Source organism: Maylandia zebra, linkage group LG3, assembly GCF_041146795.1.
Source record: "Maylandia zebra isolate NMK-2024a linkage group LG3, Mzebra_GT3a, whole genome shotgun sequence".
In the NCBI taxonomy this organism is placed as follows: domain Eukaryota; kingdom Metazoa; phylum Chordata; class Actinopteri; order Cichliformes; family Cichlidae; genus Maylandia; species Maylandia zebra.
In genome coordinates this window covers 51632915-51654589 of record NC_135169.1, presented here as the reverse complement: position 1 = coordinate 51654589, position 21675 = coordinate 51632915, and the positions used below count along the sequence as shown (strand labels likewise).

The window sequence follows — 21675 nt, the reverse complement described above, 5'->3', positions numbered from 1 at the left end:
CTGAAGTTACGAAGACAATCCTATAACCATACCTGCATGTTTGCATAATACCCTAACCCAAAGGCTCAGTTTAGCATTTATCCAACAGCACAGGCCCTGGATTGTTGAAGATGGCCTCAGGAACCAGAACAGGGCCTGGTGTGTTGTACATGGCCACAGCTAGCAGCACAGGGCCTGGTTTGGTGAAGATGGCCTCGGCCAGAAGCACAGGGTCTGCTGTGTTTTTATGAGTGGCCTGAGCAAGAGCCACAGGCCCTGGTGTGGTGTAAGTGGCCTCAGCCAGCAGCCACAGGCCCTGGTGTGGTGTAATTGGCCTCAATAGCAACTAAGGCCCTGGTGTGGTGTATGTGGCCTCAGCCAGCAGCCACAGGCCCTGGTGTGGTGTAAGTGGCCTCAATAGCAACTAAGGCCCTGGTGTGGTGTAAGTGGCCTCAGCCAGTGCCACAGGCCCTGGTGTGGTGTAATTGGCCTCAATAGCAACTAAGGCCCTGGTGTGGTGTAAGTGGCCTCAGCCAGCAGCCACAGGCCCTGGTGTGGTGTAAGTGGCCTCAATAGCAACTAAGGCCCTGGTGTGGTGTAAGTAGCCTCAGCCAGCAGCCACAGGCCTTGGTGTGGTGTAAGTCGCCTCATCCAGCAGCCACAGGCCCTGGTGTGGTGTAAGTGGCCTCAATAGCAACTAAGGCCCTGGTGTGGTGTAAGTGGCCTCAGCCAGCAGCCACAGGCCCTGGTGTGGTGTAAGTGGCCTCAATAGCAACTAAGGCCCTGGTGTGGTGTAAGTAGCCTCAGCCAGCAGCCACAGGCCTTGGTGTGGTGTAAGTCGCCTCATCCAGCAGCCACAGGCCCTGGTGTGGTGTAAGTGGCCTCAGCCAGCAGCCACAGGCCCTGGTGTGGTGTAGGTGGCCTCAGCCAGCAGCCACAGGCCCTTGTGTGGTGTAAGTGGCCTCAGCCAGCAGCCACAGGCCCTGGTGTGGTGTAAGTGGCCTCAGCCAGTGCCACAGGCCCTTGTGTGGTGTAATTGGCCTCAATAGCAACTAAGGCCCTGGTGTGGTGTATGTGGCCTCAGCCAGCAGCCACAGGCCCTGGTGTGGTGTAAGTGGCCTCAGAAGCAAATAAGGCCGTGGTGTGGTGTAGGTGGCCTCAGCCAGCAGCCACAGGCCCTGGTGTGGTGTAAGTGGCCTCAGCCAGTGCCACAGGCCCTGGTGTGGTGTAATTGGCCTCAATAGCAACTAATGCCCTGGTGTGGTGTAAGTGGCCTGAGCAAGAGCCACAGGCCCTGGTGTGGTGTAACTGGCCTGAGCAAGAGCCACAGGCCCTGGTGTGGTGTAAGTGGTCTCAGCCAGCAGCCACAGGCCCTGGTGTGGTGTAAGTGGCCTCAGCCAGCAGCCACAGGCCCTGGTGTGGTGTAAGGGGCCTCAGCCAGCAGCCACAGGCCCTGGTGTGGTGTAAGTGGCCTCAGCCAACAGCCACAGGCCCTGGTGTGGTGTAAGTGGCCTCAGCCAGTGCCACAGGCCCTGGTGTGGTGTAAGTGGCCTGAGCAAGAGCCACAGAACCTGGTGTGGTGTAATTGGCCTCAATAGCAACTAATGCCCTGGTGTGGTGTAAGTGGCCTCAGCCAGCAGCCACAGGCCCTGGTGTGGTGTAAGTGGCCTCAGCCAGCAGCCACAAGCCCTGATGTGGTGTAAGTGGCCCCAGCCGGTCACTCAGGCCCTGGTGTGGTGTAGGTGGCATCAGCTAGCAGCACAAGACATTGGAAAACAGCCAAAAGCAGTGTCGTTAATGTGCCCTCATTAATGGGCAGCTGCTTTTGGTCTTTTAATACACCCCTTCTCTGGATCAAAAGCGGTTCAATGACATGAAAATGAAAGGCTTACAGCACCAGGTATTCCCAGGAAATCTCCCATCCAAGTACTAACCAAGCCCAGGCCTGCTTAGCTTCCGAGATCAGACGAGGTCGGGCGTGCTCAGGGTGGTATGGCCGTAAGCTGCTGGCCCCAGCACAATGTCTCAATTTATGGATTCAACTGATTAGGTGGCAAGTACCTGAAGTTACGAAGACAATCCTATAACCATGCCTGCATGTTTGCATAATACCCTAACCCAAAGGCTCAGTTTAGCATTTATCTAACAGCACAGGCCCTGGATTGTTGAAGATGGCCTCAGGAACCAGCACAGGGCCTGGTGTGTTGTACATGGCCACAGCTAGCAGCACAGGGCCAGGTTTGGTGAAGATGGCCTCGGCCAGAAGCGCAGGGCCTGGTGTGATGTGAGTGGCCTGAGCAAGAGCCACAGGCCCTGGTGTGGTGTAAGTGGCCTCAGCCAGAAGCCACAGGCACTGGTGTGGTGTAAGTGGCCTCAGCCAGAAGCCACAGGCCCTGGTGTGGTGTAAGTGGCCTCAGCCAGCAGCCACAGGCCCTTGTGTGGTGTAAGTGGCCTCAGCCAGCAGCCACAGGCCCTGGTGTGGTGTAAGTGGCCTCAGCCAGCAGCCACAGGCCCTGGTGTGGTGTAAGTGGCCTGAGCAAGAGCCACAGACCCTGGTGTGGTGTAATTGGCCGCAATAGCAACTAAGGCCCTGGTGTGGTGTAGGTGGCCTCAGCCAGCAGCCACAGGCCCTGGTGTGGTGTAAGTGGCCTCAGCCAGCAGCCACAGGCCCTGGTGTGGTGTAAGTGGCCTCAGCCAGAGCCACAGGCCCTGATGTGGTGTAAGTGGCCCCAGCCGGTCACTCAGGCCCTGGTGTGGTGTAGGTGGCATCAGCTAGCAGCACAAGACATTGGAAAACAGCCAAAAGCAATGTCGTTAATGTGCCCTCATTAATGGGCAGCTGCTTTTGGTCTTTTAATACACCCCTTCTCTGGATCAAATGCGGTTCAATGACATGAAAATGAAAGGCTTACAGCACCAGGTATTCCCAGGTAGTCTCCCATCCAAGTACTAACCAAGCCCAGCCCTGCTTAGCTTCCGAGATCAGACGAGGTCGGGCGTGCTCAGGGTGGTATGGCCGTAAGCTGCTGGCCCCAGCACAATGTCTCAATTTATGGATTCAACTGATTAGGTGGCAAGTACCTGAAGTTACGAAGACAATCCTTTAACCATACCTGCATGTTTGCATAATACTCTAACCCAAAGGCTCAGTTTAGCATTTATCTAACAGCACAGGCCCTGGATTGTTGAAGATGGCCTCAGGAACAAGCACAGGGCCTGGTGTGTTGTACATGGCCTCAGCAAGAAGCACAGGGCCTGGTTTGGTGAAGATGGCCTCGGCCAGAAGCACAGGGCCTGGTGTGATATGAGTGGCCTGAGCAAGAGCCACAGGCCCTGGTGTGGTGTAAGTGGCCTGAGCAAGAGCCACAGGCCCTGGTGTGGTGTAAGTGGTCTCAGCCAGCAGCCACAGGCCCTGGTGTGGTGTAGGTGGCCTCAGCCAGCAGTCACAGGCCCTTGTGTGGTGTAAGTGGCCTCAGCCAGCAGCCACAGGCCCTGGTGTGGTGTAAGTGGCCTGAGCAAGAGCCACAGACCCTGGTGTGGTGTAATTGGCCTCAATAGCAACTAAGGCCCTGGTGTGGTGTAGGTGGCCTCAGCCAGCAGCCACAGGCCTTGGTGTGGTGTAAGTGGCCTCAGCCAGCAGCCACAGGCCCTGGTGTGGTGTAATTGGCCTCAATAGCAACTAAGGCCCTGGTGTGGTGTATGTGGCCTCAGCCAGCAGCCACAGGCCCTGGTGTGGTGTAAGTGGCCTCAATAGCAACTAAGGCCCTGGTGTGGTGTAAGTGGCCTCAGACAGCAGCCACAGGCCTTGGTGTGGTGTAAGTCGCCTCATCCAGCAGCCACAGGCCCTGGTGTGGTGTAAGTGGCCTCAGCCAGCAGCCACAGGCCCTGGTGTGGTGTAATTGGCCTCAATAGCAACTAAGGCCCTGGTGTGGTGTAAGTGGCCTCAGCCAGCAGCCACAGGCCCTGGTGTGGTGTAAGTGGCCTCAGCCAGAGCCACAGGCCCTGATGTGGTGTAAGTGGCCCCAGCCGGTCACTCAGGCCCTGGTGTGGTGTAGGTGGCATCAGCTAGCAGCACAAGACATTGGAAAACAGCCAAAAGCAGTGTCGTTAATGTGCCCTCATTAATGGGCAGCTGCTTTTGGTCTTTTAATACACCCCTTCTCTGGATCAAAAGCGGTTCAATGACATGAAAATGAAAGGCTTACAGTACCAGGTATTCCCAGGCAGTCTCCCATCCAAGTACTAACCAAGCCCAGCCCTGCTTAGCTTCCGAAATCAGACGAGGTCGGGCGTGCTCAGGGTGGTATGGCCGTAAGCTGCTGGCCCCAGCACAATGTCTCAATTTATGGATTCAACTGATTAGGTGGCAAGTACCTGAAGTTACGAAGACAATCCTATAACCATACCTGCATGTTTGCATAATACCCTAACCCAAAGGCTCAGTTTGGCATTTATCTAACAGCACAGGCCCTGGATTGTTGAAGATGGCCTCAGGAACCAGCACAGGGCCTGGTGTGTTGTACATGGCCACAGCAAGCAGCACAGGGCCAGGTTTGGTGAAGATGGCCTCGGCCAGAAGCACAGGGTCTGGTGTGATATGAGTGGCCTGAGCAAGAGCCACAGGCCCTGGTGTGGTGTAAGTGGCCTCAGCCAGCAGCCACAGGCCCTGGTGTGGTGTGGGTGGCCTCAGCCAGCAGCCACAGGCCCTTGTGTGGTGTAAGTGGCCTCAGCCAGCAGCCACAGGCCCTGGTGTGGTGTAAGTGGCCTCAGCCAGTGCCACAGGCCCTGGTGTGGTGTAATTGGCCTCAATAGCAACTAAGGCCCTGGTGTTGTGTATGTGGCCTCAGCCAGCAGCCACAGGCCCTGGTGTGGTGTAAGTGGCCTCAATAGCAACTAAGGCCCTGGTGTGGTGTAAGTGGCCTCAGCCAGCAGCCACAGGCACTGGTGTGGTGTAAGTGGCCTCAGCCAGAAGCCACAGGCACTGGTGTGGTGTAAGTGCCCTCAGCCAGCAGCCACAGGCCCTGGTGTGGTGTAAGTGGCCTCAGCCAGCAGCCACAGGCCCTGGTGTGGTGTAAGTGGCCTCAGCCAGCAGCCACAGGCCCTGGTGTGGTGTAAGTGGCCTCAATAGCAACTAATGCCCTGGTGTGGTGTAGGTGGCCTCAGCCAGCAGCCACAGGCCCTGGTGTGGTGTAAGTGGCTTCAGCCAGTGCCACAGGCCCTGGTGTGGTGTAAGTGGCCTGAGCAAGAGCCACAGACCCTGGTGTGGTGTAATTGGCCTCAATAGCAACTAATGCCCTGGTGTGGTGTAAGTGGCCTCAGCCAGCAGCCACAGGCCCTGGTGTGGTGTAAGTGGCCTCAGCCAGCAGCCACAGGCCCTGATGTGGTGTAAGTGGCCCCAGCCGGTCACTCAGGCCCTGGTGTGGTGTAGGTGGCATCAGCTAGCAGCACAAGACATTGGAAAACAGCCAAAAGCAATGTCGTTAATGTGCCCTCATTAATGGGCAGCTGCTTTTGGTCTTTTAATACACCCCTTCTCTGGATCAAATGCGGTTCAATGACATGAAAATGAAAGGCTTACAGCACCAGGTATTCCCAGGTAGTCTCCCATCCAAGTACTAACCAAGCCCAGCCCTGCTTAGCTTCCGAGATCAGACGAGGTCGGGCGTGCTCAGGGTGGTATGGCCGTAAGCTGCTGGCCCCAGCACAATGTCTCAATTTATGGATTCAAGTGATTAGGTGGCAAGTACCTGAAGTTACGAAGACAATCCTTTAACCATACCTGCATGTTTGCATAATACCCTAACCCAAAGGCTCAGTTTAGCATTTATCTAACAGCACAGGCCCTGGATTGTTGAAGATGGCCTCAGGAACAAGCACAGGGCCTGGTGTGTTGTACATGGCCACAGCAAGAAGCACAGGGCCTGGTTTGGTGAAGATGGCCTCGGCCAGAAGCACAGGGCCTGGTGTGATATGAGTGGCCTGAGCAAGAGCCACAGGCCCTGGTGTGGTGTAAGTGGCCTGAGCAAGAGCCACAGGCCCTGGTGTGGTGTAGGTGGCCTCAGCCAGCAGTCACAGGCCCTGGTGTGGTGTAAGTGGCCTCAATAGCAACTAAGGCCCTGGTGTGGTGTAAGTGGCCTCAGCCAGCAGCCACAGGCCCTGGTGTGGTGTAAGTGGCCTCAGCCAGCAGCCACAGGCCCTGGTGTGGTGTAAGTGGCCTCAGCCAGCAGCCACAGGCCCTGGTGTGGTGTAAGTGGCCTCAGCCAGCAGCCACAGGCCCTGGTGTGGTGTAAGTGGCCTCAGCCAGAGCCACTAAGGCCCTGGTGTAGTGTAAGTGGCCTCAGCCAGTGCCACAGGCCCTGGTGTGGTGTAAGTGGCCTGAGCAAGAGCCACAGACCCTGGTGTGGTGTAATTGGCCTCAATAGCAACTAATGCCCTGGTGTGGTGTAGGTGGCCTCAGCCAGCAGCCACAGGCCCTGGTGTGGTGTAAGTGGCCTCAGCCAGTGCCACAGGCCCTGGTGTGGTGTAAGGGGCCTCAATAGCAACTAATGCCCTGGTGTGGTGTAAGTGGCCTCAGCCAGCAGCCACAGGCACTGGTGTGGTGTAAGTGGCCTCAGCCAGCAGCCACAGGCCCTGGTGTGGTGTAAGTGGCCTCAGCCAGCAGCCACAGGCCCTGGTGTGGTGTAAGTGGCCTGAGCCAGCAGCCACAGGCCCTGGTGTGGTGTAAGTGGCCTCAGCCAGAAGCCACAGGCACTGGTGTGGTGTAAGTGCCCTCAGCCAGCAGCCACAGGCCCTGGTGTGGTGTAAGTGACCTCAGCCAGCAGCCACAGGCCCTGGTGTGGTGTAAGTGGCCTCAGCCAGTGCCACAGGCCCTGGTGTGGTGTAAGTGGCCTGAGCAAGAGTCACAGACCCTGGTGTGGTGTAATTGGCCTCAATAGCAACTAATGCCCTGCTGTGGTGTAGGTGGCCTCAGCCAGCAGCCACAGGCCCTGGTGTGGTGTAAGTGGCCTCAGCCAGTGCCACAGGCCCTGGTGTGGTGTAAGGGGCCTCAATAGCAACTAATGCCCTGGTGTGGTGTAAGTGGCCTCAGCCAGCAGCCACAGGCACTGGTGTGGTGTAAGTGCCCTCAGCCAGCAGCCACAGGCCCTGGTGTGGTGTAAGTGGCCTCAGCCAGCAGCCACAGGCCCTGGTGTGGTGTAAGTGGCCTGAGCAAGAGCCACAGGCACTGGTGTGGTGTAAGTGCCCTCAGCCAGCAGCCACAGGCCCTGGTGTGGTGTAAGTGGCCTCAGCCAGCAGCCACAGGCCCTGGTGTGGTGTAAGTGGCCTCAGCCAGCAGCCACAGGCCCTGGTGTGGTGTAAGTGGCCTCAGCCAGCAGCCACAGGCCCTGGTGTGGTGTAAGTGGCCTCAGCCAGTGCCACAGGCCCTGGTGTGGTGTAAGTGGCCTGAGCAAGAGTCACAGACCCTGGTGTGGTGTAATTGGCCTCAATAGCAACTAATGCCCTGGTGTGGTGTAGGTGGCCTCAGCCAGCAGCCACAGGCCCTGATGTGGTGTAAGTGGCCCCAGCCGGTCACTCAGTCCCTGGTGTGGTGTAGGTGGCATCAGCTAGCAGCACAAGACATTGGAAAACAGCCAAAAGCAATGTCGTTAATGTGCCCTCATTAATGGGCAGCTGCTTTTGGTCTTTTAATACACCCCTTCTCTGGATCAAAAGCGGTTCAATGACCTGAAAATGAAAGGCTTACAGCACCAGGTATTCCCAGGGAGTCTCCCATCCAAGTACTAACCAAGCCCAGCCCTGCTTAGCTTCCAAGATCAGACGAGGTCGGGCGTGCTCAGGGTGGTATGGCCGTAAGCTGCTGGCCCCAGCACAATGTCTCAATTTATGGATTCAAGTGATTAGGTGGCAAGTACCTGAAGTTACGAAGACAATCCTTTAACCATACCTGCATGTTTGCATAATACCCTAACCCAAAGGCTCAGTTTAGCATTTATCTAACAGCACAGGCCCTGGATTGTTGAAGATGGCCTCAGGAACAAGCACAGGGCCTGGTGTGTTGTACATGGCCACAGCAAGAAGCACAGGGCCTGGTTTGGTGAAGATGGCCTCGGCCAGAAGCACAGGGCCTGGTGTGATATGAGTGGCCTGAGCAAGAGCCACAGGCCCTGGTGTGGTGTAAGTGGCCTGAGCAAGAGCCACAGGCCCTGGTGTGGTGTAAGTGGTCTCAGCCAGCAGCCACAGGCCCTTGTGTGGTGTAAGTGGCCTCAGCCAGCAGCCACAGGCCCTGGTGTGGTGTAAGTGGCCTGAGCAAGAGCCACAGACCCTGGTGTGGTGTAATTGGCCTCAATAGCAACTAAGGCCCTGGTGTGGTGTAGGTGGCCTCAGCCAGCAGCCACAGGCCTTGGTGTGGTGTAAGTGGCCTCAGCCAGAGCCACAGGCCCTGGTGTGGTGTAATTGGCCTCAATAGCAACTAAGGCCCTGGTGTGGTGTATGTGGCCTCAGCCAGCAGCCACAGGCCCTGGTGTGGTGTAAGTGGCCTCAATAGCAACTAAGGCCCTGGTGTGGTGTAAGTGGCCTCAGCCAGCAGCCACAGGCCTTGGTGTGGTGTAATTGGCCTCAATAGCAACTAAGGCCCTGGTGTGGTGTAAGTGGCCTGAGCAAGAGCCACAGACCCTGGTGTGGTGTAATTGGCCTCAAAAGCAACTAAGGCCCTGGTGTGGTGTAAGTGGCCTCAGCCAGCAGCCACAGGCCCTGGTGTGGTGTAAGTGGCCTCAGCCAGCAGCCACAGGCCCTGATGTGGTGTAAGTGGCCCCAGCCGGTCACTCAGGCCCTGGTGTGGTGTAGGTGGCATCAGCTAGCAGCACAAGACATTGGAAAACAGCCAAAAGCAATGTCGTTAATGTGCCCTCATTAATGGGCAGCTGCTTTTGGTCTTTTAATACACCCCTTCTCTGGATCAAAAGCGGTTCAATGACATGAAAATGAAAGGCTTACAGCACCAGGTATTCCCAGGCAGTCTCCCATCCAAGTACTAACCAAGCCCAGCCCTGCTTAGCTTCCGAGATCAGACGAGGTCGGGCGTGCTCAGGGTGGTATGGCCGTAAGCTGCTGGCCCCAGCACAATGTCTCAATTTATGGATTCAACTGATTAGGTGGCAAGTACCTGAAGTTACGAAGACAATCCTTTAACCATACCTGCATGTTTGCATAATACCCTAACCCAAAGGCTCAGTTTAGCATTTATCTAACAGCACAGGCCCTGGATTGTTGAAGATGGCCTCAGGAACCAGCACAGGGCCTGGTGTGTTGTACATGGCCACAGCTAGCAGCACAGGGCCTGGTTTGGTGAAGATGGCCTCGGCCAGAAGCACAGGGCCTGGTGTGATATGAGTGGCCTGAGCAAGAGCCACAGACCCTGGTGTGGTGTAAGTGCCCTCAGCCAGAAGCCACAGGCACTGGTGTGGTGTAAGTGCCCTCAGCCAGCAGCCACAGGCCCTGGTGTGGTGTAAGTGACCTCAGCCAGCAGCCACAGGCCCTGGTGTGGTGTAAGTGGCCTCAGCCAGCAGCCACAGGCCCTGGTGTGGTGTAAGTGGCCTCAGCCAGCAGCCACAGGCCCTGGTGTGGTGTAAGTGGCCTCAGCCAGTGCCACAGGCCCTGGTGTGGTGTAAGTGGCCTGAGCAAGAGCCACAGACCCTGGTGTGGTGTAATTGGCCTCAATAGCAACTAATGCCCTGGTGTGGTGTAAGTGGCCTCAGCCAGCAGCCACAGGCCCTGGTGTGGTGTAAGTGGCCTCAGCCAGCAGCCACAGGCCCTGATGTGGTGTAAGTGGCCCCAGCCGGTCACTCAGGCCCTGGTGTGGTGTAGGTGGCATCAGCTAGCAGCACAAGACATTGGAAAACAGCCAAAAGCAATGTCGTTAATGTGCCCTCATTAATGGGCAGCTGCTTTTGGTCTTTTAATACACCCCTTCTCTGGATCAAAAGCGGTTCAATGACATGAAAATGAAAGGCTTACAGCACCAGGTATTCCCAGGTAGTCTCCCATCCAAGTACTAACCAAGCCCAGCCTTGCTTAGCTTCCGAGATCAGACGAGGTCGGGCGTGCTCAGGGTGGTATGGCCGTAAGCTGCTGGCCCCAGCACAATGTCTCAATTTATGGATTCAACTGATTAGGTGGCAAGTACCTGAAGTTACGAAGACAATCCTTTAACCATACCTGCATGTTTGCATAATACCCTAACCCAAAGGCTCAGTTTAGCATTTATCTAACAGCACAGGCCCTGGATTGTTGAAGATGGCCTCAGGAACCAGCACAGGGCCTGGTGTGTTGTACATGGCCACAGCTAGCAGCACAGGGCCTGGTTTGGTGAAGATGGCCTCGGCCAGAAGCGCAGGGCCTGGTGTGATGTGAGTGGCCTGAGCAAGAGCCACAGGCCCTGGTGTGGTGTAGGTGGCCTCAGCCAGAAGCCACAGGCACTGGTGTGGTGTAAGTGGCCTCAGCCAGCAGCCACAGGCCCTGGTGTGGTGTAAGTGGCCTCAGCCAGCAGCCACAGGCCCTGGTGTGGTGTAAGTGGCCTCAGCCAGCAGCCACAGGCCCTGGTGTGGTGTAAGTGGCCTCAGCCAGAGCCACAGGCCCTGGTGTGGTGTAAGTGGCCTCAGCCAGTGCCACAGGCCCTGGTGTGGTGTAAGTGGCCTGAGCAAGAGCCACAGACCCTGGTGTGGTGTAATTGGCCTCAATAGCAACTAATGCCCTGGTGTGGTGTAGGTGGCCTCAGCCAGCAGCCACAGGCCCTGGTGTGGTGTAAGTGGCCTCAATAGCAACTAATGCCCTGGTGTGGTGTAAGTGGCCTCAGCCAGCAGCCACAGGCCCTGGTGTGGTGTAAGTGGCCTGAGCAAGAGCCACAGACCCTGGTGTGGTGTAATTGGCCTCAATAGCAACTAAGGCCCTGGTGTGGTGTAGGTGGCCTCAGCCAGCAGCCACAGGCCCTGGTGTGGTGTAAGTGGCCTCAGCCAGCAGCCACAGGCCCTGGTGTGGTGTAAGTGGCCTCAGCCAGCAGCCACAGGCCCTGATGTGGTGTAAGTGGCCCCAGCCGGTCACTCAGGCCCTGGTGTGGTGTAGGTGGCATCAGCTAGCAGCACAAGACATTGGAAAACAGCCAAAAGCAATGTCGTTAATGTGCCCTCATTAATGGGCAGCTGCTTTTGGTCTTTTAATACACCCCTTCTCTGGATCAAAAGCGGTTCAATGACATGAAAATGAAAGGCTTACAGCACCAGGTATTCCCAGGCAGTCTCCCATCCAAGTACTAACCAAGCCCAGCCCTGCTTAGCTTCCGAGATCAGACGAGGTCGGGCGTGCTCAGGGTGGTATGGCCGTAAGCTGCTGGCCCCAGCACAATGTCTCAATTTATGGATTCAACTGATTAGGTGGCAAGTAAATGAAGTTACGAAGACAATCCTTTAACCATACCTGCATGTTTGCATAATACCCTAACCCAAAGGCTCAGTTTAGCATTTATCTAACAGCACAGGCCCTGGATTGTTGAAGATGGCCTGAGGAACCAGCACAGGGCCTGGTGTGTTGTACATGGCCACAGCTAGCAGCACAGGGCCTGGTTTGGTGAAGATGGCCTCGGCCAGAAGCGCAGGGCCTGGTGTGATGTGAGTGGCCTCAGCCAGCAGCCACAGGCCCTGGTGTGGTGTAAGTGGCCTCAGCCAGCAGCCACAGGCCCTGGTGTGGTGTAAGTGGCCTCAGCCAGCAGCCACAGGCCCTGGTGTGGTGTAAGTGGCCTCAGCCAGTGCCACAGGCCCTGGTGTGGTGTAAGTGGCCTGAGCAAGAGTCACAGACCCTGGTGTGGTGTAATTGGCCTCAATAGCAACTAAGGCCCTGGTGTGGTGTAAGTGGCCTCAGCCAGAAGCCACAGGCCCTGATGTGGTGTAAGTGGCCCCAGCCGGTCACTCAGGCCCTGGTGTGGTGTAGGTGGCATCAGCTAGCAGCACAAGACATTGGAAAACAGCCAAAAGCAATGTCGTTAATGTGCCCTCATTAATGGGCAGCTGCTTTTGGTCTTTTAATACACCCCTTCTCTGGATCAAAAGCGGTTCAATGACATGAAAATGAAAGGCTTACAGCACCAGGTATTCCCAGGCAGTCTCCCATCCAAGTACTAACCAAGCCCAGCCCTGCTTAGCTTCCGAGATCAGACGAGGTCGGGCGTGCTCAGGGTGGTATGGCCGTAAGCTGCTGGCCCCAGCACAATGTCTCAATTTATGGATTCAACTGATTAGGTGGCAAGTACCTGAAGTTACGAAGACAATCCTTTAACCATACCTGCATGTTTGCATAATACCCTAACCCAAAGGCTCAGTTTAGCATTTATCTAACAGCACAGGCCCTGGATTGTTGAAGATGGCCTCAGGAACCAGCACAGGGCCTGGTGTGTTGTACATGGCCACAGCTAGCAGCACAGGGCCTGGTTTGGTGAAGATGGCCTCGGCCAGAAGTGCAGGGCCTGGTGTGGTGTAAGTGGCCTCAGCCAGCAGCCAAAGGCCCTGGTGTGGTGTAAGTGGCCTCAGCCAGCAGCCACAGGCCCTGGTCTGGTGTAAGTGGCCTCAGCCAGCAGCCACAGGCCCTGGTGTGGTGTAAGTGGCCTCAGCCAGAGCCACAGGCCGTGGTGTAGTGTAAGTGGCCTCAGCCAGTGCCACAGGCCCTGGTGTGGTGTAATTGGCCTGAGCAAGAGCCACAGACCCTGGTGTGGTGTAATTGGCCTCAATAGCAACTAATGCCCTGGTGTGGTGTAAGTGGCCTCAGCCAGCAGCCACAGGCCCTGGTGTGGTGTAAGTGGCCTCAGCCAGTGCCACAGGCCCTGGTGTGGTGTAAGGGGCCTCAATAGCAACTAATGCCCTGGTGTGGTGTAAGTGGCCTCAGCCAGCAGCCACAGGCACTGGTGTGGTGTAAGTGGCCTCAGCCAGCAGCCACAGGCCCTGGTGTGGTGTAAGTGGCCTCAGCCAGCAGCCACAGGCCCTGGTGTGGTGTAAGTGGCCTGAGCCAGCAGCCACAGGCCCTGGTGTGGTGTAAGTGGCCTCAGCCAGAAGCCACAGGCACTGGTGTGGTGTAAGTGGCCTCAGCCAGTGCCACAGGCCCTGGTGTGGTGTAAGTGGCCTCAGCCAGCAGCCACAGGCCCTGGTGTGGTGTAAGTGGCCTGAGCCAGCAGCCACAGGCCCTGGTGTGGTGTAAGTGGCCTCAGCCAGAAGCCACAGGCCCTGGTGTGGTGTAAGGGGCCTCAATAGCAACTAATGCCCTGGTGTGGTGTAAGTGGCCTCAGCCAGCAGCCACAGGCACTGGTGTGGTGTAAGTGCCCTCAGCCAGCAGCCACAGGCCCTGGTGTGGTGTAAGTGGCCTCAGCCAGCAGCAACAGGCCCTGGTGTGGTGTAAGTGGCCTCAGCCAGCAGCCACAGGCCCTGGTGTGGTGTAAGTGGCCTGAGCAAGAGGCACAGGCCCTGGTGTGGTGTAAGTGGCCTCAATAGCAACTAATGCCCTGGTGTGGTGTAGGTGGCCTCAGCCAGCAGCCACAGGCCCTGGTGTGGTGTAAGTGGCCTCAATAGCAACTAATGCCCTGGTGTGGTGTAAGTGGCCTCAGCCAGCAGCCACAGGCCCTGGTGTGGTGTAAGTGGCCTGAGCAAGAGCCACAGACCCTGGTGTGGTGTAATTGGCCTCAATAGCAACTAATGCCCTGGTGTGGTGTAAGTGGCCTCAGCCAGCAGCCACAGGCCCTGGTGTGGTGTAAGTGGCCTCAGCCAGCAGCCACAGGCCCTGGTGTGGTGTAAGTGGCCTCAGCCAGTGCCACAGGCCCTGGTGTGGTGTAAGTGGCCTCAATAGCAACTAATGCCCTGGTGTGGTGTAAGTGGCCTCAGCCAGCAGCCACAGGCCCTGGTGTGGTGTAAGTGGCCTGAGCAAGAGCCACAGACCCTGGTGTGGTGTAATTGGCCTCAATAGCAACTAAGGCCCTGGTGTGGTGTAGGTGGCCTCAGCCAGCAGCCACAGGCCCTAGTGTGGTGTAAGTGGCCTCAGCCAGCAGCCACAGGCCCTGATGTGGTGTAAGTGGCCCCAGCCGGTCACTCAGTCCCTGGTGTGGTGTAGGTGGCATCAGCTAGCAGCACAAGACATTGGAAAACAGCCAAAAGCAATGTCGTTAATGTGCCCTCATTAATGGGCAGCTGCTTTTGGTCTTTTAATACACCCCATTCTCTGGATCAAAAGCGGTTCAATGACATGAAAATGAAAGGCTTACAGCACCAGGTATTCCCAGGCAGTCTCCCATCCAAGTACTAACCAAGCCCAGCCCTGCTTAGCTTCCGAGATCAGACGAGGTCGGGCGTGCTCAGGGTGGTATGGCCGTAAGCTGCTGGCCCCAGCACAATGTCTCAATTTATGGATTCAACTGATTAGGTGGCAAGTACCTGAAGTTACGAAGACAATCCTATAACCATACCTGCATGTTTGCATAATACCCTAACCCAAAGGCTCAGTTTAGCATTTATCCAACAGCACAGGCCCTGGATTGTTGAAGATGGCCTCAGGAACCAGCACAGGGCCTGGTGTGTTGTACATGGCCACAGCTAGCAGCACAGGGCCTGGTTTGGTGAAGATGGCCTCGGCCAGAAGCGCAGGGCCTGGTGTGATGTGAGTGGCCTGAGCAAGAGCCACAGGCCCTGGTGTGGTGTAAGTGGCCTCAGCCAGAAGCCACAGGCACTGGTGTGGTGTAAGTGGCCTCAGCCAGCAGCCACAGGCCCTGGTGTGGTGTAAGTGGCCTCAGCCAGCAGCCACAGGCCCTGGTGTGGTGTAAGTGGCCTCAGCCAGAAGCCACAGGCCCTGGTGTGGTGTAAGTGGCCTCAGCCAGCAGCCACAGGCCCTGGTGTGGTGTAAGTGGCCTCAGCCAGAGCCACAGGCCGTGGTGTAGTGTAAGTGGCCTCAGCCAGTGCCACAGGCCCTGGTGTGGTGTAAGTGGCCTGAGCAAGAGCCACAGACCCTGGTGTGGTGTAATTGGCCTCAATAGCAACTAATGCCCTGGTGTGGTGTAAGTGGCCTCAGCCAGTGCCACAGGCCCTGGTGTGGTGTAAGGGGCCTCAATAGCAACTAATGCCCTGGTGTGGTGTAAGTGGCCTCAGCCAGCAGCCACAGGAACTGGTCTGGTGTAAGTGGCCTCAGCCAGCAGCCACAGGCCCTGGTGTGGTGTAAGTGGCCTCAGCCAGAGCCACAGGCCGTGGTGTAGTGTAAGTGGCCTCAGCCAGTGCCACAGGCCCTGGTGTGGTGTAAGTGGCCTGAGCAAGAGCCACAGACCCTGGTGTGGTGTAATTGGCCTCAATAGCAACTAATGCCCTGGTGTGGTGTAAGTGGCCTCAGCCAGCAGCCACAGGCCCTGGTGTGGTGTAAGTGGCCTCAGCCAGTGCCACAGGCCCTGGTGTGGTGTAAGGGGCCTCAATAGCAACTAATGCCCTGGTGTGGTGTAAGTGGCCTCAGCCAGCAGCCACAGGCACTGGTGTGGTGTAAGTGGCCTCAGCCAGCAGCCACAGGCCCTGGTGTGGTGTAAGTGGCCTCAGCCAGCAGCCACAGGCCCTGGTGTGGTGTAAGTGGCCTCAGCCAGAAGCCACAGGCACTGGTGTGGTGTAAGTGGCCTCAGCCAGTGCCACAGGCCCTGGTGTGGTGTAAGTGACCTCAGCCAGCAGCCACAGGCCCTGGTGTGGTGTAAGTGGCCTCAGCCAGCAGCCACAGGCCCTGGTGTGGTGTAAGTGGCCTCAGCCAGTGCCACAGGCCCTGGTGTGGTGTAAGTGGCCTGAGCAAGAGTCACAGACCCTGGTGTGGTGTAATTGGCCTCAATAGCAACTAATGCCCTGGTGTGGTGTAGGTGGCCTCAGCCAGCAGCCACAGGCACTGGTGTGGTGTAAGTGCCCTCAGCCAGCAGCCACAGGCCCTGGTGTGGTGTAAGTGGCCTCAGCCAGCAGCCACAGGCCCTGGTGTGGTGTAAGTGGCCTCAGCCAGCAGCCACAGGCCCTGGTGTGGTGTAAGTGCCCTCAGCCAGCAGCCACAGGCCCTGGTGTGGTGTAAGTGGCCTCAGCCAGCAGCCACAGGCCCTGGTGTGGTGTAAGTGGCCTCAGCCAGCAGCCACAGGCCCTGGTGTGGTGTAAGTGGCCTTAGCAAGAGCCACAGGCCCTGGTGTGGTGTAAGTGGCCTCAGCCAGAAGCCACAGGCCCTGGTGTGGTGTAAGTGGCCTCAGCCAGCAGCCACAGGCCCTGGTGTGGTGTAAGTGGCCTCAGCCAGAGCCACAGGCCCTGGTGTGGTGTAAGTGGCCTCAGCCAGCAGCCACAGGCCCTGGTGTGGTGTAAGTGGCCTCAGCCAGCAGCCACAGGCCCTGGTGTGGTGTAAGGGGCCTCAATAGCAACTAATGCCCTGGTGTGGTGTAAGTGGCCTCAGCCAGCAGCCACAGGCACTGGTGTGGTGTAAGTGCCCTCAGCCAGCAGCCACAGGCCCTGGTGTGGTGTAAGTGGCCTCAGCCAGCAGCCACAGGCCCTGGTGTGGTGTAAGTGGCCTCAGCCAGCAGCCACAGGCCCTGGTGTGGTGTAAGTGGCCTGAGCAAGAGCCACAGGCCCTGGTGTGGTGTAAGTGGCCTCAGCCAGCAGCCACAGGCCCTGGTGTGGTGTAAGTGGCCTCAGCCAGTGCCACAGGCCCTGGTGTGGTGTAATTGGCCTCAATAGCAACTAAGGCCCTGGTGTGGTGTAAGTGGCCTCAGCCAGCAGCCACAGGCCTTGGTGTGGTGTAAGTCGCCTCATCCAGCAGCCACAGGCCCTGGTGTGGTGTAAGTGGCCTCAGCCAGCAGCCACAGGCCCTGGTGTGGTGTAAGTGGCCTCAGCCAGTGCCAGAGGCCCTGGTGTGGTGTAATTGGCCTCAATAGCAACTAAGGCCCTGGTGTGGTGTAGGTGGCCTCAGCCAGCAGCCACAGGCCTTGGTGTGGTGTAAGTGGCCTCAGCCAGAGCCACAGGCCCTGATGTGGTGTAAGTGGCCCCAGCCGGTCACTCAGGTCCTGGTGTGGTGTAGGTGGCATCAGCTAGCAGCACAAGACATTGGAAAACAGCCAAAAGCAATGTCGTTAATGTGCCCTCATTAATGGGCAGCTGCTTTTGGTCTTTTAATACACCCCTTCTCTGGATCAAAAGCGGTTCAATGAAATGAAAATGAAAGGCTTACAGCACCAGGTATTCCAAGGAAGTCTCCCATCCAAGTACTAACCAAGCCCAGCCCTGCTTAGCTTCCGAGATCAGATGAGGTCAGGGGTGCTGAGGGTGGTATGGCCGTAAGCTGCTGGCTCCAGCACAATGTCTCAATTTATGGATTCAAGTAATTAGGTGGCAAGTACCTGAAGTTACGAAGACAATCCTATAACCATACCTGCATGTTTGCATAATACCCTAACCCAAAGGCTCAGTTTAGCATTTATCCAACAGCACAGGCCCTGGATTGTTGAAGATGGCCTCAGGAACCAGAACAGGGCCTGGTGTGTTGTACATGGCCACAGCTAGCAGCACAGGGCCTGGTTTGGTGAAGATGGCCTCGGCCAGAAGCACAGGCCCTGGTGTGATATGAGTGGCCTGAGCAAGAGCCACAGGCCCTGGTGTGGTGTAATTGGCCTCAATAGCAACTAAGGCCCTGGTGTGGTGTAAGTGGCCTCAGCCAGAGCCACAGGCCCTGGTGTGGTGTAAGTGGCCTCAGAAGCAAATAAGGCCGTGGTGTGGTGTAAGTGGCCTCAGCCAGAGCCACAGGCCATGGTGTGGTGTAAGTGGCCTCAATAGCAACTAAGGCCCTGGTGTGGTGTAAGTGGCCTCAGCCAGAGCCACAGGCCCTGGTGTGGTGTAAGTGGCCTCAGCCAGTGCCACAGGCCCTGGTGTGGTGTAAGTGGCCTGAGCAAGAGCCACAGACCCTGGTGTGGTGTAATTGGCCTCAATAGCAACTAATGCCCTGGTGTGGTGTAAGTGGCCTCAGCCAGCAGCCACAGGCCCTGGTGTGGTGTAAGTGGCCTGAGCAAGAGCCACAGACCCTGGTGTGGTGTAATTGGCCTCAATAGCAACTAAGGCCCTGGTGTGGTGTAGGTGGCCTCAGCCAGCAGCCACAGGCCCTGGTGTGGTGTAAGTGGCCTCAGCCAGCAGCCACAGGCCCTGGTGTGGTGTAAGTGGCCTCAGAAGCAAATAAGGCCGTGGTGTGGTGTATGTGGCCTCAGCCAGCAGCCACAGGCCCTGGTGTGGTGTAAGTGGCCTCAATAGCAACTAAGGCCCTGGTGTGGTGTAAGTGGCCTCAGCCAGCAGCCACAGGCCTTGGTGTGGTGTAAGTCGCCTCATCCAGCAGCCACAGGCCCTGGTGTGGTGTAAGTGGCCTCAGCCAGAGCCACAGGCCCTGGTGTGGTGTAATTGGCCTCAATAGCAACTAATGCCCTGGTGTGGTGTAAGTGGCCTCAGCCAGCAGCCACAGGCCCTGGTGTGGTGTAAGTGGCCTCAGCCAGCAGCCACAGGCCCTGATGTGGTGTAAGTGGCCGCAGCCGGTCACTCAGGCCCTGGTGTGGTGTAGGTGGCCTCAGCCAGCAGCCACAGGCCTTGGTGTGGTGTAAGTCGCCTCATCCAGCAGCCACAGGCCCTGATGTGGTGTAAGTGGCCCCAGCCGGTCACTCAGGCCCTGGTGTGGTGTAGGTGGCATCAGCTAGCAGCACAAGACATTGGAAAACAGCCAAAAGCAGTGTCGTTAATGTGCCCTCATTAATGGGCAGCTGCTTTTGGTCTTTTAATACACCCCTTCTCTGGATCAAAAGCAGTTCAATGACATGAAAATTAAAGGCTTACAGCACCAGGTATTCCCAGGCAGTCTCCCATCCAAGTACTAACCAAGCCCAGCCCTGCTTAGCTTCCGAGATCAGACGAGGTCGGGCGTGCTCAGGGTGGTATGGCCGTAAGCTGCTGGCCCCAGCACAATGTCTCAATTTATGGATTCAAGTGATTAGGTGGCAAGTACCTGAAGTTACGAAGACAATCCTATAACCATAACTGCATGTTTGCATAATACCCTAACCCAAAGGCTCAGTTTGGCATTTATCCAACAGCACAGGCCCTGGATTGTTGAAGATGGCCTCTGGAACCAGCACAGGGCCTGGTGTGTTGTACATGGCCACAGCTAGCAGCACAGGGCCTGGTTGGGTGAAGATGGCCTCGGCCAGAAGCTTAGGGTCTGGTGTGATATGAGTGGCCTGAGCCAGAGCCACAGGCCCTGGTGTGGTGTAAGTGGCCTCAGCCAGCAGCCACAGGCCCTGGTGTGGTGTAAGTGGCCTCAGCCAGCAGCCACAGGCCCTGGTGTGGTGTAAGTGGCCTCAGCCAGTGCCACAGGCCCTGGTGTGGTGTAATTGGCCTCAATAGCAACTAAGGCCCTGGTGTGGTGTATGTGGCCTCAGCCAGCAGCCACAGGCCCTGGTGTGGTGTACATGGCCACAGCCAGCAGCCACAGGCCCTGGTGTGGTGTAAGTGGCCTCAATAGCAACTAAGGCCCTGGTGTGGTGTAAGTGGCCTCAGCCAGCAGCCACAGGCCTTGGTGTGTTGTAAGTCGCCTCATCCAGCAGCCACAGGCCCTGGTGTGGTGTAAGTCGCCTCATCCAGCAGCCACAGGCCCTGGTGTGGTGTAAGTGGCCTCAGCCAGCAGCCACAGGCCCTGGTGTGGTGTAAGTGGCCTCAGCCAGTGCCACAGGCCCTGGTGTGGTGTAATTGGCCTCAATAGCAACTAAGGCCCTGGTGTGGTGTATGTGGCCTCAGCCAGCAGCCACAGGCCCTGGTGTGGTGTAAGTGGCCTCAATAGCAAGTAAGGCCCTGGTGTGGTGTAAGTGGCCTCAGCCAGAGCCACAGGCCCTGGTGTGGTGTAAGTGGCCTCAGCCAGTGCCACAGGCCCTGGTGTGGTGTAAGTGGCCTGAGCAAGAGCCACAGACCCTGGTGTGGTGTAATTGGCCTCAATAGCAACTAATGCCCTGGTGTGGTGTAAGTGGCCTCAGCCAGCAGCCACAGGCCCTGGTGTGGTGTAAGTGGCCTGAGCAAGAGCCACAGACCCTGGTGTGGTGTAATTGGCCTCAATAGCAACTAAGGCCCTGGTGTGGTGTAGGTGGCCTCAGCCAGCAGCCACAGGCCCTTGTGTGGTGTATGTGGCCTCAGCCAGCAGCCACAGGCCCTGGTGTGGTGTAAGTGGCCTCAGCCAGCAGCACAGGGTCTTGTGTCTTGTACATGGCCACAGCAAGCAGCACTGGGCCAGGTTTGGTGAAGATGGCCTTGGCCAGAAGCACAGGGTCTGGTGTGATTTGAGTGGCCTGAGCAAGAGCCACAGGCCCTGGTGTGGTGTAAGTGGCCTCAGCCAGCAGCCACAGGCCCTGGTGTGGTGTAAGTGGCCTCAGCCAGCAGCCACAGGCCCTGGTGTGGTGTAAGTGGCCTCAGCCAGCAGCCACAGGCCCTGGTGTGGTGTAAGTGGCCTCAGCCAGCAGCCACAAGAGCCACAGGCCCTGGTGTGGTGTAAGTGGCCTGTGCAAGAGCCACAGACCCTGGTGTGGTGTAATTGGCCTCAATAGCAACTAATGCCCTGGTGTGGTGTAGGTGGCCTCAGCCAGCAGCCACAGGCCCTGGTGTGGTGTAAGTGGCCTCAATAGCAACTAATGCCCTGATGTGGTGTAAGTGGCCTCAGCCAGCAGCCACAGGCCCTGGTGTGGTGTAAGTGGCCTGACCAAGAGCCACAGACCCTGGTGTGGTGTATTTGGCCTCAATAGCAACTAAGGCCCTGGTGTGGTGTAGGTGGCCTCAGCCAGCAGCCACAGGCCCTGGTGTGGTGTAAGTGGCCTCAGCCAGCAGCCACAGACCCTGGTGTGGTGTAAGTGGCCTCAGCCAGCAGCCACAGGCCCTGATGTGGTGTAAGTGGCCTCAGCCAGTGCCACAGGCCCTGGTGTGGTGTAATTGGCCTCAATAGCAACTAAGGCCCTGGTGTGGTGTATGTGGCCTCAGCCAGCAGCCACAGGCCCTGGTGTGGTGTAAGTGGCCTCAGAAGCAAATAAGGCCGTGGTGTGGTGTAAGTGGCCTCAGCCAGAGCCACAGGCCCTGGTGTGGTGTAAGTGGCCTCAATAGCAAGTAAGGCCCTGGTGTGGTGTAAGTGGCCTCAGCCAGAGCCACAGGCCCTGGTGTGGTGTAAGTGGCCTCAGCCAGTGCCACAGGCCCTGGTGTGGTGTAAGTGGCCTGAGCAAGAGCCACAGACCCTGGTGTGGTGTAATTGGCCTCAATAGCAACTAATGCCCTGGTGTGGTGTACGTGGCCTCAGCCAGCAGCCACAGGCCCTGGTGTGGTGTAAGTGGCCTGAGCAAGAGCCACAGACCCTGGTGTGGTGTAATTGGCCTCAATAGCAACTAAGGCCCTGGTGTGGTGTAGGTGGCCTCAGCCAGCAGCCACAGGCCCTGGTGTGGTGTAAGTGGCCTCAGTCAGAAGCCACAGTCACTGGTGTGGTGTAAGTGGCCTCAGCCAGAAGCCACAGGCCCTGGTGTGGTGTAGGTGGCCTCAGCCAGCAGCCACAGGCCCTTGTGTGGTGTAAGTGGCCTCAGCCAGCAGCCACAGGCCCTGGTGTGGTGTAAGTGGCCTCAGCCAGCAGCCA

At 57.5% G+C, this 21675-nt stretch overlaps 11 non-coding genes and 1 pseudogene across 11 annotated transcripts; all 12 read right to left on the bottom strand.

The window, feature by feature from the left end:
- Positions 1-1864: 1864 nt before the first annotated feature.
- Positions 1865-1983, bottom strand: LOC143417475 (5S ribosomal RNA). The gene has a single exon (XR_013097697.1). It is a non-coding gene; the product is annotated as a 5S ribosomal RNA (ribosomal RNA).
- A 901-nt stretch (positions 1984-2884) lies between these two features.
- Positions 2885-3003, bottom strand: LOC143417279 (5S ribosomal RNA). The gene has a single exon (XR_013097499.1). It is a non-coding gene; the product is annotated as a 5S ribosomal RNA (ribosomal RNA).
- A 1174-nt stretch (positions 3004-4177) lies between these two features.
- LOC143417447 (5S ribosomal RNA) lies at positions 4178-4296 on the bottom strand. The gene has a single exon (XR_013097668.1). It is a non-coding gene; the product is annotated as a 5S ribosomal RNA (ribosomal RNA).
- Positions 4297-5550: 1254 nt separating this feature from the next.
- Positions 5551-5669, bottom strand: LOC143417268 (5S ribosomal RNA). Its single transcript, XR_013097487.1, has one exon. It is a non-coding gene; the product is annotated as a 5S ribosomal RNA (ribosomal RNA).
- A 2044-nt stretch (positions 5670-7713) lies between these two features.
- LOC143417291 (5S ribosomal RNA) lies at positions 7714-7832 on the bottom strand. The gene has a single exon (XR_013097511.1). It is a non-coding gene; the product is annotated as a 5S ribosomal RNA (ribosomal RNA).
- A 1131-nt stretch (positions 7833-8963) lies between these two features.
- LOC143417692 (5S ribosomal RNA) lies at positions 8964-9082 on the bottom strand. The gene has a single exon (XR_013097840.1). It is a non-coding gene; the product is annotated as a 5S ribosomal RNA (ribosomal RNA).
- A 901-nt stretch (positions 9083-9983) lies between these two features.
- On the bottom strand, positions 9984-10102 carry LOC143417285 (5S ribosomal RNA). The gene has a single exon (XR_013097505.1). It is a non-coding gene; the product is annotated as a 5S ribosomal RNA (ribosomal RNA).
- A 1135-nt stretch (positions 10103-11237) lies between these two features.
- Positions 11238-11356, bottom strand: LOC143417691 (5S ribosomal RNA). The gene has a single exon (XR_013097839.1). It is a non-coding gene; the product is annotated as a 5S ribosomal RNA (ribosomal RNA).
- A 742-nt stretch (positions 11357-12098) lies between these two features.
- On the bottom strand, positions 12099-12217 carry LOC143417690 (5S ribosomal RNA). Its single transcript, XR_013097838.1, has one exon. It is a non-coding gene; the product is annotated as a 5S ribosomal RNA (ribosomal RNA).
- A 2042-nt stretch (positions 12218-14259) lies between these two features.
- Positions 14260-14378, bottom strand: LOC143417689 (5S ribosomal RNA). Its single transcript, XR_013097837.1, has one exon. It is a non-coding gene; the product is annotated as a 5S ribosomal RNA (ribosomal RNA).
- Positions 14379-17210: 2832 nt separating this feature from the next.
- Positions 17211-17329, bottom strand: LOC143417523 (5S ribosomal RNA; annotated as a pseudogene).
- A 1521-nt stretch (positions 17330-18850) lies between these two features.
- Positions 18851-18969, bottom strand: LOC143417688 (5S ribosomal RNA). Its single transcript, XR_013097836.1, has one exon. It is a non-coding gene; the product is annotated as a 5S ribosomal RNA (ribosomal RNA).
- Positions 18970-21675: the final 2706 nt, after the last annotated feature.